We start from the raw sequence: 4,927 nt of genomic DNA on the forward strand, positions 1-4,927 counted from the left end.
AAGAGGATGAAGACAAAGAAAAATAAGAATTCAAATTTACGAATTGCACGAACAACTCTTTGAAAATTTGGTGAACCAGTATACTTTCCATTTAGTTTGAAAGAAAAAGCTTCTTTTCAGTGCGGCATTGAACCAAAGCTTGTGCCTCTGGCAGTCATCATAAATTTCGGCATCAATAACACTGCCTTCATTTATCTTACCAGCGAGACTCCATTGGTGTGAACTATTTGCACAAGTTACACCTTCATTGCTGAAAAAAAATGTAATGAAATATATCTGCACTGATAGATTAGTTGTGAGAGTTTCATAACGGTTTACAGAATCATTGTGGATAGAAGGAGGGCGGGAAAAGCATCATGGAAACTTTTCTAGAAGTCCCTTGTCTTTTATGTGAACAGAAAGGATTACTTTTATGGGAAAAGCTTTAGCATAGAACAAATGTTCTGCATCACATGATTCCAACACCCTAATAATTGACATTGGTTGATGAACCGCAATGGATAGAGATTGGGTCACACACTACAATGATAGGTGGTGTATTACTGAAACCAACAAAATTCGGTCCCATCCTAATGATTTCAGTATTTGAGTTAGATATTACTGCAGGCGTCAAAAGGATGCTACCGCTACATGGATTTTGGCATTGGTCTCTAGGTGGCAAGATATATGCAATTAAAACGTGAGAAAATGAAATTTTGCTATTCATAAGAATTTTCGTAACAAACAATGAATGCAAGAGTCGAATGCAAGAAGTTTTGGAATCTCCATTATGTGTAATGTGAGTCATGTAAAATAAAAAAAGTATTACTTATTTAGTTGTTCGCATTCCCAGGACGAAGATACGCGACGTTTCTGTTCATTTGATAATCAACTAAATGTTTGGTAAGCACGTACTTGTCTGTTACTGGAAAAAAGAAGAAACATTGTTATTCAACCACAACTATGTAGAATTAACTTTAAAATATTACAGCTATACAATAGTATTATTAACAAACGTACATATAGTTAAGATATTTGGTTATGTTACCATAAGGTGGTTAACTTCGATCGAAAAATGATTTTTCGATAGCAAAAGCTATGCAGCAGAATAAATAAATAGCGGAAGTGAAATTAGCTTTAAGTGCTAAATATTAACCAAATGCGTGAAGATATGGACAAGCAGAGGCAATGAATTTGGTCCCAATATCAGTTGTTTGAGGAAACTTGTAGAATGAGAAACCATCAACCTCACTCTTCAGTAGTCATAAACATGAGCAAAATTATTTCATTTACGTAGTATTGAAGAATAGCTTGAGTTTCCTTGATGAGGGGATACATCGATATCAAAACTATTTTCATTCGAGAGGTGCCGCTAAAGCTATCCAGAGTGACGAATTCAGCATAAAAATAGATGTAGATGCCATCAGGCTTCTTGGAGTTGCCATTTGAAACTGAGTTTTTGTGCTTTATGAAGTAATATGAGATCAGAGTGGTTAAGTAAGTAATGTGAAGAATTTTTTTTGATTTCTTGAACAACAAGCGATCATTTTCTAAAAAAACATACACAGTTCGCAATAAATAAACCATTTTTTAAAAAAAAAACTCAATTAACGAGATAATTGACCAACTACTTGACTGGTAATTGAGAGGTATTCCAATTTCAATCGCAATCACGAATCATGTTTATAGTATGGAATTAGTGGGTATGAAAAGATAGAAGTGGATACCAGTAAAACACTTTCAAGTGTTGCCAGTAAAAGTCTCTTCTTTTATGTTCTCAACCCCTATTCTCCAGTTATAAGAAAAATAGATCTCCATTCTCTAGTTATAAGAAAAATATCCTCTGTTTCCGAAAACTGGAAAAACTGTAACTACATGAAATGCATATGAAACATAGCGCACCTATTTATGTCAACGAAGTGTATGTCCATCACAATATCTTCAATGTTCCTTAATATTGCGTAGACTTTCCTTGAGGAATAACCGCCTCTAAGTTGAAACGGTGTCATAAAGGTCTCGTATAGGCTCAGCTAGTTATCTACAACGATTTGAATACACTGAATAAATCCGCCATTTTGAAAACACTAAAATAGCCACCTGCATGCTTGAATAACACAATTTCGTTGGTGAAATACTTGAGAAATAATCTGCAATAAACCACATATTATACGATAAACAAATTCTTTAATATAAAAACCCGTTTGTCTTTGATTAGAAGAAAAAAACCACCAATCATACGCAACAAGAAAAAAGCAAAAGAAAAGCATTAAGCGTGGTTTCTGGAGAGCTAATAAGAAAGACTGTCATATGAAATTTAAAAAAATTTAAGGCTTTAAAATAACATAAGAAATTAAGAACGCTCAAAAAGCATGAATGATTCCCCACGCTTTCATATAATTAGCTATCCCAAATAATTGTAGCTTTGAGGTCTTAAGGAGGGGTGGATCGCGAAGAGTTTAAGCTAGTTATTTCTCATAAGATTAAATGACGTGACACGTAATGCTCGAGATAACTTGTATGCTGTACATTCGTAGAGGGCGAAGTGGAGGAATTGCATTGTATCCATTGAATCTTGTTCTCACCGTTTATTTTGCTACATAGAGTTTTTTTATCGTACTTTTTGGGCTCAATCGATACCTTGTCCAAAACATTTGTGGTAGCGATCATTACTTGTAAAGAGCTATTTTCAACGCCTAATAACTCTGCACATTTATTAAAACCGTTTTTTTTTTTTTGGAAAGATTTCATCCACTAGTAATTTGAATGGTAATTGACTGACATTTTAATTCGTATCGCTATGATAGAACATGGTTATCATATGTAAAGGGCGGCTATAAAAAATATAGAAGTGGACTCAACACAGCTGAAAAATGCTTGTAAATGCTGGTAAAAATGCGGTTATGTGGAAATATAGAGAAAATTGCATATTTAACACATAAATGATCGCAGTTGATTTTATGGAGAGCAGAAAAGTCTTGAAGTTTTCTACGAAAAGTTGTTCGGTTCCGATAAGGTATGGACCACATAGCTCAAAGGTGTTTCAGAGTCTCGTAATTCACTTGAGTGCGTCTCTTTATGACCCACATTCTCTATGGCGTCCTCTTTAAAAGCAACACTGTCTCGTCATAAAATGACCATCTCCAACAGGATTTTGTTTGTAAATTATTAAGGATAGAGAACATCTTCTCATAATCCGTGCAGACATAGCGGTTCGGTCAGATTTGTTATCGACTCCCAACAAGAAGTGCGGTAAAAAATCTCTGCGAAGCGCTGGATGGATGTGGTGTGTTATAATTTCAGTACAGTGGTTGGTTATGTGCCAACACCTTATTATTAACACTTAATCGACCATCTGAATCCATTCGGATGCAGGCCTCTTCAGCAGTTCACAGAAGTTTTTTACGGGAATTTTTATAATCATTCGATAATCAATCTCGCCTATCGTTTATGGCCTGCATGGATCTTGAAATGTTTTCTGTATACTTAACTATTTCCAAAAATATTTGGGCAAGTGCATCGACCTTTAATTCGACTGGTAATCTATTGTGATTTTAATAATAGTCGCTATAATGAACCATAGTTGTCATATGGAATGAGGGATATAGAAAATACAAAAATGCGCTCAACATAAACTGGTAAACACTCCAAAATTGTAAAGGTGCTATTTTTGTGCTGTATACTTGATAACATAGTGTAAATAGTAGCATGCATACAATTCATACTCTTAGAGCAATAGAGGAAAGTATTTTCCACAATAATATCATTTTCTGAACCCTAAAACCATCGTGTATTGTTGAAAAACCAGCAAGTTGCGGCATCCGTGAAATTAACTGTGGTCTGTTATGTGTTACTACTGCCTAACATTAACAAGGACAGACGACCTACCAATTTTTTTAGCAGTTATAGTTAATTTATAGTTGTAACACAAGATCTGTTGCATCTAGGTTCTCCACTGAGAAACTGTTGATGCAGGCTAAGAAGATCAAGGTCGTTGTTTTCGGACTGGTCCAAATGAGATGATACCGCCCACTTGACACCGTCTATTGTACTGGAGAAACGCTTTCGAGAACATGCGAAAACAGGAAAGTCGGCAGCGTCGGTGCCCCCGTCGACACAAATATGACCATAAACATTGATTCTTTCGATCAACTAGCAACTCGAATTGGGCGAATACGGTTGAAGAGGCGCCTATACCGGCGTTGACATTCTTCATCGTCTACGCACTCACATATAGTCACGACTATGACGACGTCGAAGAGTACTATATAGACATGGAAAAAGCTCTACAGAGATGACCATACCTTTATCAACGTTATCACTGCCAATCCGCACGGTAAAATTAGTTAGTGGTTTAGTGAGATCTCTTTCTTTTCCCGTTATAACATTACTAGGAATTTCTCAAGGTTTACAACTTAACGACTATGCTTCACAGGAAAATAGCTATTATTCTCAATAATTTATAACAGCTTGGTTTTTGGATGTAAATCTCAAACTCGTTTTCAATTTGGGCGATCATCTGTCGGAAGAAACTCTGTTGTACATCACAGTTTGACAATCAGGAGCGCTTTCATCCCGGTCGACAAGTAAATCATTGAGGACAAAACAAAAATGTTACATTTCTAGTGCTTAAAACTTGTATAGGAGTCTATTTTTATTATTCAGTAATTGAGCAGAAAAATTACTTGTTTAAATAATTTTCGAAGTCTTAAGATAGTCGTGGAAGAAGAGCATATTTCTTTTAGAACGTTGACGGCACGAGGAAAAGACCGTTGGTCGGCTAAAGATATGAGGAAATTCATTTCAAAGGAGAAGCTTTTGAAGCCAGTCAAGGTAGAAGAATCTGCATGAAGACATTATCATTTCAATGGTTTAATTTTCACATTTCATAAACAGTTCTTAAATGCAATTTTTGATCACCCAACATTCATCGTGTTCTTTGTTTACTTCC

Source organism: Mesoplodon mirus, assembly GCF_964341445.2.
Source record: "Mesoplodon mirus genome assembly, contig: HAP1_SCAFFOLD_820, whole genome shotgun sequence".
NCBI lineage: Eukaryota > Metazoa > Chordata > Mammalia > Artiodactyla > Ziphiidae > Mesoplodon > Mesoplodon mirus.